This window comes from Pteropus vampyrus, unplaced genomic scaffold, assembly GCF_000151845.1.
Source record: "Pteropus vampyrus isolate Shadow unplaced genomic scaffold, Pvam_2.0 Scaffold441, whole genome shotgun sequence".
NCBI classification, from domain to species: Eukaryota; Metazoa; Chordata; class Mammalia; order Chiroptera; family Pteropodidae; genus Pteropus; species Pteropus vampyrus.
The window spans coordinates 345,190-357,141 of NW_011889222.1; positions in this window are offsets into that span (position 1 = coordinate 345,190).

The following is an 11,952-nucleotide window of genomic DNA, read 5'->3' on the forward strand; positions in this document are numbered from 1 at the left end:
GGTTGAATTTATTCCCATCCCTACCCCCAAATACTTCTTGGGTCATGTCTTTCCTTGCTTTCCTCTTTACAATTGTCTTCAATTTACATCTTAGTTTTTACCCTGATGAAATATTACTGTTAAACCGTATGTATAAATATGTAATGCACATGTCTCCATTGGAAACTTTGGAGGGACATTCCTTAAGGGACAGAAACAAAACAAAACAAAACAAAACAAAACAAAACAAAACAAAACAAAACAAAACAAAACAAAAGGAGTATTGGCCTCAGTACTGTAGATGCACCAAAACATTTATAACTAAATGACTAAAAGCAGTGATCCTTTTCTGGGTCCTTTTTTTTCTTTGGGGATCCTCATGCATGGCATACTCTGCATATTCCATTATACCAGCCCTGGCTGGGAGCTGTAGAAATAGCACCATAAGTGATCTCATATTATCCTCTAATGTAGGCAGCACATTTACTGTATAAATCAGCTGGAAAATGAGCTTGCACTTAGGAAGCTTGCGTCTAACACACAAGAGACCACTAACAAGTGTGTTATTGAATGGGGGGGAGGAGTAACTGGGGAACACACACTAGGAGCTGTTTGGAAGTTGGCACAAGTTAGTGGGTAGATTGCCATTGAGTCTTTGATTATGTGCCCATTGCTTGCAGAGCATATTTAATATCTAATAATGGCATGGTTTTGAGCCATGGTTCTCAATTCTGGCTCAATCACATATGAAAATAAAAACAGAAAGATAAAATTACCCCACCTTCCTAATTCAGTTAGTATGGGCTGGGCCCAATAATATAAATTTTCAACAATTTTTTCCCAGTGATTCTGATGCAGTAGGTCAAGAACCTACTAAATGTTGAAAAACACTGATATAGCCTGTGAAGTAAACTTTAAGCAAAAAGCATTAAAAATTTTATGTGACTTCAAAGGCACAGTGTCTGACCTAAGAAATAGCAGATGTTAGTGTAATCTGAAGATAACCTTTGCAGTCTGATTTTTCTTACAGATCCTCTCCTTTTAAAGAATACTTTTGGTGATAAAAGAACCTAACTCACTCTTTCTGGGATTAAGATCTTGTGCTAATATTCCTTTACATACTTTTATTTCACGATCGCTGTAACTTTTAAAAACTGTTTTTGTTGTGTTTTTGGAGGAAAACAGTTATGCAATCGACAATGATATAAATGCTTTGTGAAGCTCCATCGTGATTAAAAAGACTATATATATGTATCTATCATTTAAAAAAATTGCGCCCTTCATGGAATGCCTTCAGTAACTACTCTAAAATTTTTCTCACTAATGAGTTTTTACAATTCAGTTTTGCATCATCTCAAACAAATTTTCCAATATTTTATTATGAAAACAACTAATTTTACAATGAACACTCGTATACCCACTGTCTAGATTCTATCATTAATATTTTACTCTGTTTTAACACATATCTTTTTAGTTATCTTCTCATCTCTTAATCCATCTTAAATTTTGACACATTCCAAAGTAAACTGCAGACATCAGTACATAGTCTGCAAGATTTATTTACAATATTTTTGCTGTAGAATTTACATACAAAGAAATGCACACAACTTAAGTATATATTGAGTTTTGATAAATTCAACCTTTATATAATGCAGACCCTTATCAAGATATTGAACATTACCATCATCTCAGACTGTTCCTTCATCACTTTTCTCAGGTAGTTCTCATCTTTTGCTTCTTCCAGACTTTTACATAAATGGAATCATATAATATATAATGTTTTCTTTCAATCGACGTAATAGTTTGGAGTCATCCATATCATTGTATGTACTAGTAATTGGTTCTTTTTCACTGCTGAGTTGTATTCCATTGTATGAATATACTACAATTTGTTTATCCATTCTATTGATAGGTATCTGGGCCATTTCTAGTTTTTATCTATTGTGAATAAAGCTGCTATGTACATTTTTGTTCAAGTCTTTCTATAAATGTATGCTTTGTTCCTCTTGGTTGAAAACCTAGGAGTGGAATTGCTGGCTCATAGGTTATGAGAGTTCTGTTTACTCCATATCTTTGCCAAGATTTGATGTTGTCAATTTTTAAAATTTTAACAATTTGGATGGGTGTCAATATTTTATTATGCTTTTAATTTGCATTTCGCTGATGACTAATGATACATACTTTTCTATGCACTTGATAATTCGTATATCTTCTCTTTTAAAGTGTCTCTCTAAACCTATTACCCATCTTTTATTGAGTCTTCCTTTTATTACTGAGTTTTAGAAATTATTTACAAATTCTACATCTAAGTACTTTGTCAAATATATGTTTGGCAATCATTTTTTCCTAGTCTGTGGCTTATCTATAATTTTTAAAACATACATATTAAATGAGAAAGTAAAAAAAAAAAAAAAAAAAGTCACATTCTCTGAAAAAGCAAAAACACACTGATTGATGACTGATGGGACATGAGGTTGACTTTTGTAGGAAGATGTGATCATTGAAATGGGGAATAGAGAAGATTGTGACTAGGAAATGGAACTAAAGTTTAAGGTTCTTATGTATCGCTTGACATACATATATGATTTAAATCTATCAACATTTCCATGAAATAGGTCAGATTCCAAAAATCAAGTTCTGAGAATTTTCATAAGTTGTTCAATCTATTTAGCTATAGGCTGCTATAGGCTAAGTATTGTGGCCCTCAAGATGGCCTGTCTGACTCTTCTTCTACACCACCAATTTTTCCTCTAGTGAAGAAGACAGATGTTTACATAGTTTAAAAACTGCTTATGATCTGTGGTAAGATCTATTTTGATTAAAAAGTTGCAGTAGTATTTTAACCACTAGATAAAAAAAAAATGAGTGTAATTAAAAAAAATAATGTGTCAAACTTTGCTTTGAATGGAATCTTTCATTTAGATACTTAATATAAAAATCATGTATTATAACTTTTAAATCCATACATATAAATTCTCAACTGTGGATTTATAAGTAAACTCATGCATATTTAAATCAGTCCTTCTAGGAAAATAGTATATATCCAATCACATGAGATATTTCTTGTAAATTTAATATAAAGATAATTAAAATGTTACTTATGAGTTAAATTTCTTTTTCCTTCCCCCACGTCTTCCAGTAAAGTAAACACTACAGGAAGAAACTGCATGATAGTTAACACTGTGGCTATGTGCCCCAGAGGTACATGTGCCCTTTTAAGAAAAGCACAAGATGAAAAAGGATTCAAGATTGTGTTTATTATATTGGATTTGTAATCAACAAAATTCATTGTTCTTTTATTAGCTAATCATTACACCATGCACTAATGATATAATCATGAACGTTTTATTATCTACTATGTTTCATTCTGTATATTATACCTTTTTTCATGTATTATCTCTGCAAATCTTATTTATTATCTCATTTTTACTCCCCCATTTACATATGAGGAAACTAAGGTTTGAGGAAGTGAAGTAGCTTGTTCATGGTCCCAGAGTTTGTAGGTGAAGGAGTGAGGATTCCAGCCCAGGCAGTTTGCCTCTAAGTCCATACTCAGGATTGTTAGTGAACAGATAAACAATCATCTCATCTCATCGTGCCAAACATTATGGTGATACTTGTTAATTTAAAAGGAGTGAAAGTAAGGTGTGAAAGCAAGTGACATGAGTGTTGGACAGAAGAAACAGTTCATTTTATAATTTCCAGTGATTCTTTTAAATAGACTTATTTTCTAAAACCTTAAGTTTTTCTTCTATTCTAACCATGACTTCTAGAGAGTCAGACTAGCCTGTGTCTGGCTAGCTTTCCTATGGATTGGAGGACCGTGTGCTCCAGTGCTTAGAGGATAACTGATTTCCATGGTGTTTGGCCTCATAACTCACCATTGAGAATTGTGGTCAAGTGCACAGGTTCTAGGATTTATGACTTGGCGAGGGTGGTAAAAGCCTCCTAAAAAGAATTGCTCTTTTTATTGCAAGGTCTATTTTCCATTTAGATATAACCGAAAATGCTCCTATGAGAAATATTTTTAACTTAATAGTCAATATTTATTTGTTTTAATCATTTACAGCCAGGTTTTAAAAGGCAATGCCAAGTAGAGATGGATATCTACTTTGGTTAACATCAGATTTATTCTTCTAAGAAGTTTCAGATATATTGATTTGAATAAAGCTATGATACTTGATTTATCTTAATACTTTAAAAACTTCTGCTTAAAAACCTACGATAATTTTGCTGAATACATTAGATGGATGCATTGACTTTCTAGACTTCTGGTGCTATCAAGCACCCCTCCCCCACTTCATTTACCCTAGTAAATTTTATTATAATTGGACCATTTCCTCGCCCTCGTATAATATACCTATTTTTCCCTGCCTTCTTGCTCATGTTGGTCCCCCCAAGCCATTCTCTAAGTTTATTCAGATTCAGCAATTTCTGCTCTAGTCCCCACCTCTTCTTTGAAACTTTCCCTGGCATGGTGGTGGTTAAGAAGGCAAACTCTGGATTTGGATACACTTGTGTTCAAAACCTGCCTTACCTGTCGATTGGTGATTTATTTTACCTTTCTTAGTTCATTTTTCACCTGTAACGTGAGACTCATAGTAGTGTAGTAGATAGGCTTTTAATGTGACTCCCAAGATCCCTGCTGCTGGTGTTCACACCCAGGTGTAATTCCCTTCCCTGTGAGTGTGAGTGTGAGTGTGACCTGTAACTTGCTCTTAATTAATAGAATACAGCAAGGGTTACAGAATATACGCAATTGCATACACACGATTATGTTACATATGATTGAAACATCTGTCTTGCTAGGAAACTCTCTTCCTTACTGGCTTTGAAGAAACAAGCTGCCATGTTGTGAGCTGCCATATGGAGAGCGCCCTGTGGCAAGGAACTCAGAATGGCTGACAGCCAATGAGAAATTGAGACCCTCGGTTTAACAGTCTGCAAGAAACTGAACGTTGCCAGTAATCATGTGATCTTAGAGGCTGAACTCACACCTCCTCACTCCCTGCCCTACCCAGCAAGCCTCAGGTGAGAACTCAGTCCTCGCCCACACCTTGATTACAGAGGACTTAGTAAGCCATGCACAGACTCCTGACCCATAGAACTATTAGAAAATCCATGTGTGTCATTGTAGGCTGCTAAGTTTGTGGTTAAATAATAATAGATATACAATAATTGTTATACAATAATAGATAACTAATATAGATAGTATCTTGCCTGTGGCATAGTAAGAAATATATATCTGGCTTCTGTCCCTGTTTCATGGCACCTAAATAACTCCTAAATAGCTCCTAAACAACTCTTGAAATATCCAAAGCATGTGTCTTTTTGTATGCTAATGCGATGACTGGCAGCTGAGTACTCCTAGAAAGCCTCAGGATGAGGGCTGGATGTCAGGAGAACCAACCAAATGATCAGAAGTTTTGAACTTTCAGCCCTACCCATACACCTCTGGAGAGTGAACAGGGCCTAGAGGTTGAGTTAATCACCAATGGCCAGTGATTTCATCAGTCATGCTTAGGTATGAAGCTCCATAAAAATCCTCAGAAGCTGACAGGATTCTGAGAACTTCTGGTGGTGAACACATCCACGTGCTGGGAGGGTGGTGTACCCCAACTCCAATGGTACAGAAATTCCTGCACTGAGGACCCTTCTGGACCTCATCCAATGTATCTCCTTCTCTGGTTGTTCATTATACACTTTATTGCATACTTTACAACAAACTGGTAAACATAAGTAAGTCTTTCTCTCAATTTTGTAAGTCATTTAAAAAAATATAGAACCCAAGGAGGTGGCTGTGGGAACCCTAATTTATAGCCAGTTGGTCAGAAGTACAAGTGACAATCTGGGACTTGCCACTGGCATCTGAAGTGCAGGCAGTTTTGTGGGACTGAGCCCTTAACTTGTGGAATCTGATGCTAACTCCTGGTAAATAGTGTCAGAACTGAACTGAATTGTAGGACACCCAGCTGGTGTCTGGGAATTGGTCAGTGTGGGAAAAACCTCCACACTTTTGGTGAGCAGCAGTGTGAGTATTGTGTGTAGAGGGAAGAAATATAGAGTTTTTCCTTATACTACCTTATATGATTATTATAAGAATTAAATGAATTAATGCTTGTAGAGGCTTAGTACAGCCCTTGGTGCACAATAGATACTCAAAAATTAAAAGCTTCATCCTTTGGCTTCCACCTTCTGCCTTCTAATTTAACTATTGGTAAATTTTACCGACTTACCAATAGTTAAATCCTTGTAGAACTTACCAGTGTTGGAAGAGATATTTAAATTTATTTAGTCCCACTTTGCAGCTGGTATTTACATTTCTCTCCAAATTTCTTTTTTGTCTGGTCTCTGCTTAAATAGCTCTAGTGACAGGCAGCTTACTCTTGACGTTTCCTCTTTTACAAAAGTCATGGCCCCAGTATCATTTGCTAATTAAACCATTGACTTTCTGAGGCCTGCGAAATCAGCAGACTTACATCCTGATCATTTGAAACTTCAAACCTTCTCAAATATATGTTGGAGCTTTATTACAAAAGATGATATTCAAATAGCCAATGAACATATAAAAAGGTGTTCAACGTTACTGGTTATTAGGAAATTGCAAAGTAAAGCAACAATACCTCACTGGTATAGCTACAATCAAAAGACCAACAATACCTAATGCTAGCAAGTATACAGGGCATGCAAAACTTCATCTCCGGTGGGTGTATGATCTGGTACAACCACTTGAAAAATTGGTAGTATCTGCCAAAGCTAAACATATACCTACCTTGCAATTCTACTCCTTGGTATGTGCCTAACATAAATGTGTGATTATGTTTACCAAAATATATGTACAAGAATGTTTATAGCATCTTTATTCATGTTAATCCAAAACTGGAAAAAAATTTCAAATGTCCATCAAAGGCAAATAGATAACTAAACTGTGGTATAATCACGCAATGAATACTACACTGCAATGAAAAAATAATAAACAACCGCTACATGCAACATGGAAGAATCTCACAGATGTAAAGTTGAGTGAAAAAAAAAACCAGACTTAGAAGAATAGAGTATTCCATGACTGCATATATATGAAGTTCAAAAACAGGCAAAACTAATCTGTTGTGGTAGGAGTCAAAATGATGGTTACCTTTGAGGCAGTATTAATTAGGGGAGCATCCTGGAGTGCTGGAAAGTTCTACATCTTGGTCTGTGTGGTGGTTACGTGGGTATACACTATATAAGTAAAAAATTTATTGAGCTATATGCCATTAAAATTTGTGCACTTTTCAGGGTTATACATCAATGAAAAAGTTTTAAAAAGTGTCTGTTGGATGCTAAGCATCTGGATTTTCCCATTCATCAATATAAAGAATAGCAGATTAAAGGAAGCTAGGTAACTGCAAAGTAAATGATTTTGTTTTCAGTATGCAGAGCTTTAACTGTTACATTATAATCTATTGTTTTGGCTCATGCATATTATCTTTTCTACAGTGGTAACAAGTTAGGGACCATGTATGATATATTTGTATGGCCTGAAGCATTAGCAAAGAGCAGGACATGTGCATATTCTTTATAAAGATTTTCTGAGAGAGAGACTGAGGAAAAGCAAATTGTGGCTTGGCTTGCCAGCGTTGTTTCTCAACAATCATGTCATGGTATACAGGAATCTTTCTCTCACTCTGAAATGATGTCTTTTTTTTTGGCATGATTTTCTCTTAAAATTGATTTGCTATGAATTGAGGTTCTATTTATTTAGTCCCCGAACATCCCTGTCCTACCATCATTCTGTTCACGTAATACCACCAGAGAGATTGGAGATAATAGGTAAACTCAGATTCCTTTTAAGGCAACTTGGGACATTTTATCTTGGAAATCCCTTTAGAAAGAAATGAAGGTAGAACAGAAACAAAACACAAGAAGAAGCTGGAGTCAGTTCTCAGGTTAAGACCCCTTATTAGTTTGTTCCTATACACTGTAGGCTCTGTTTATTCATTTTGATTCTTCAGACATAGCCTTAATACTGGGCATAACTGTTAGCCAAAGAGCACAGGGATGAGGGTGACTGAGGTAGAAGCTGCCAGTCCCACTATGCTCCCTTAGCAAACACCCAGACTGGGATTTGAACATTTATCCTCACTGAGAATCTTTTTGTTTAACAAGGAAAAGAAAACAATATCTATTCTTGTAGATATGCGCAGATCCACCAGGGACTCCTTTAGGATAATATGAGCCTTTTAGTGTCTATGCAATATTCAAGTACCACAACAGGAGTATCTAATGGATAAAGGGACTTTCTCTCTTTTCAACTGAGCAGTAAGTAGGAATGAGGACAGAAACCCTCCTCTGGCTCCTAAGGGATAGAATCCCTTTTCTTGCTGTTAGTCTTGGCTTTCTAATTCCCTGATTTACTGCCAATGTCGATACAAAAGCCTCTGGTGCCGGATGTCACTGTTCCATTAGAATGTTTTGCACATTTTATTGCTAAGCAACAATTAGCAGTGTGAATCCTGCCTTCTGTGATTTCAATTTGGACTTCACACATGGAATTTTGCTTTCATCTTTGCAACACAGCACGGTGTTCGCTGTTCAGCTAAAGCTGTTTTTAAGAGAACGGGAGAAAAAAGATTGAAGAGCAAACGATAGGTATTTGGCCGTTCAGTGGTACAGTTTTGAAATGTTATTTATGAAAAAAACCCTACTCTAATTAGATGCCCAACAATTTTAAAGTAATATTAAAAGTCAGAAATAAATTCAAAGCAATTCAATTTGGCCTGAAGGGGAAACTGATAACGATGGAATAATTATGAAAATCCTGAAAGAGAGCAAACTAAAGGTCCACAGGAAAAAAACTTTTGCCAAAAAAAAAATTTCTTGTGATAATAATGAAAGGAAATACTTTCTTCCCAATCTCAATACCATGCAGAATTCTTTTTCATTCCGTTAATGGGATATTATGAAAATTTAATGGGAGCAAGAGATCTAGAAGAAGAAAGTGAAAGAGTAGAACAAAGTCCATTAAGTCAAATATAAACTAATTCTTCTTTACCCATAAAAGAGGAAGACCATATTTTAGCTTAATTATCACTTTTATCAAAGTGTGGTTTCTTATCAAATACTATTTTTAGAAAAATAAAATTATCAACCTTTAGGAATTTAGTATGTTTAAAAGAATGCTTATTTTTCTACATCTATAAGAATAATCTTAAAAAATTTTGACTAGGTAACCATATTCACTCTCTTTCATTGAAGAAAAGAGGAAACTGTTTAAACCACACAGGGAAAATAGAATCTAGACATTTTACTTTTTTTTATAATAAGAGGTCTAAATTATAGTCTTTGCTTACAGTCTCAAAGAAAGATCCAGGAAGGATCATAATGGAGAAGAGCCATAACTGCAGAAGGAGAGAATATTAGATTTTTGATTCTGTCTTGTAGCCTTTTGAAAAATACAAGGAATGTTGTTTTAAGTGTAACAAAGATTTATAGGGGATTAAAATTTTGGAGTTAAGAGGACTTGGTCATGGAGAGTCAAAGTCCCTCAACAACGTAAAAAACTCTTTGACTTTAATGATGATTAATTCCTAAGTATTTGGTTCTGCTTTGAATGATAATTGCTTAAATCTTTGACTTTGGCTTCATTGAACAAAATCTGCCTGTTTTAAATTTCAATTCCATTCAGTTTGACAAACATTATTGAACTTACTATGTAGTCTCCATGCGTTTATCCAGATAAAGTTTTCTTATCCTCAAAGAACAGTTTAATTAAAGGGAAAGACAGATAAGTAAATAGATGAAGTTATATGTTATGTTTAAATCAAGGATAGAGGATGGCACCGGTGCTATGATGGTACAAGAGAAGCTTAGCTTGTTTTGAGGATCAAGGAAGGATTCTTGGAGGTTATGACATATGAACTGCTTGGTTTTCATATGAAAAAAATGCAAACAATGAATCTATAGACAGATACCTGGAGCTGTCCATGTGGATTACTTTGGAAGAGGGGAATTGGAGAGAGGGAATAGGGTTGAACAGGGACTACCAGGTTTATTCTATGTCCTCCTATATTTTTCAAATATGTTATAGTGAAAATATATTTATTCATAACCCAAAATACAAAAAAAGATTTGTAAAAAGAGAAAGAATTCATTTGTTCTTAATCATTCGTTGGATGCAAAGAGGCTTTTTTCATAAGTTAACCAGAAAATGAGGCCCCAATTCTAAATTTATACTATTAAGTTTTAGAACTTAAGTTCAGACTTTGTATTAAATCCTGCTGAATTTAATCTTGTTGGTTTTGTGTCACTGTTTCTATCTTTTGGAATAATTTTAAAGACTGATGTTGTTGTCTGAAATTTTATCTCTCTCTCTCAGTTTAGTGATATCTTCAGAATGATCAATGTGCTTTCTGTTTTCACAGAAATGGTTATAAGAAATGTTGGACAGGCCAAAAACAGGGACAAAGCTATGTGGCATGATACTATGGTCCTCTATCCAGTTTTAACATTTATTAATTATTGCTTTCTGAGTTTTATTACTTATTCAGTTTTGATTCTACATATCTGTACTCTTATCCAGCCTACAGTTCTTTTTCTTGATTGTAGATACTGTGAATGATGCTGTTTATTGCTTTGGAGATAAATATCTTCTTATCCATCATCTGTTAATATTAAGCACAACGTGTTTGTGGTGGTGGTGAGAGAGGTAATGTGAGTAAATAGTATACCAATGTAATGACAGTGTTCTGAGGTAAAAGTTTCCTATTCTTATGAAATCTCAAAATTTCATGGAATCAGAGTAAGGGATGATTAGAAAACTACTGAAAATAGTTTTCTTTGGGATGGATGTTGGTAGGATTAGGGACAACTTTTGCTTTATAGAGTGTATATTTTTAAAAATTTTGAATTTTATACTTGAATTATGTTTATTTCTCTTTTATCTATTAATTTATTCATTCAAATATATAGTGAAAGATTGTATGTTCTAGGCACTCAGGATACAGTGGTGAGCAAAGTCAGATATGGTCCGTTCCCTCATGAAACTTGTTATCTAATGGCCAGATAATACAGCCTAGTGATTAAGAGTTTTGGAATCTGAATGCTTGGATTCAAATTCTAATCTGTCCCTTATTAGCTATGTAATCTTGGTCAAGTTTCTTGACTACTTTAAGCTCTAGTTTCTTCATTATAATACAGGGATAATAACTGTAGCACCAAACCTTTATGCTTAACTGAATTGTGGTGAGGATTAAATGGAAAAAAAAATGTAAAAACATTTATCATAGTATATGGAACATAGTAATTTATTGTGTATTAGTATTAGTGAGGGAGACAGACATTTATTATATGTTCATATAAATAAATGTAAAATGATAATTATGATAGGAACTTCACGGAGAGGTACATGGTACCATAATAGGATATGATACTTCTTATGGGGATAAGATGGGAATCTAATATGATCATGGAGCTATCTCTGAAGAAGTGATTAGTGAGCTGAGATATAAGTTAATTATTAAGAAAAACAAAAAGATGTTAAAATGTCTTCTAAAAAATTCCTGGAAAAGATAGATAAAGAGCAAGCCTGGATAACAGACTGACTGATTACCTCTTTGCTAATTTCTGCTGATTGTCTGAGCTTTTATATGGAGTGATCTTTGGTAGATACTATGAGGGATGTGAGAAGCAGAACATAGTTAGAAGAGTCAGAAGAAATAAAGTGAGAGGACCAGGACCCCAGTCATTGGTCGCAGTAGGATAGATTCATTTCCATTTAGGCAGGCTGGATATCCATAATGAGGTGATGCAGAGGCTGAAGCTTGATGCTCTCAAGGCCATCGGTGTCCTAATTCCAATATCAGAATATTAAATAAGATCATGGGAGCTGCAAATCACTAGGCTGTATTATCTGGCCACTAGACAACAAGTTTCATGAGGGAACGGACTATATCTGACTTTGCTCACCACTGTATCCTGAGTGCCTAGAACATA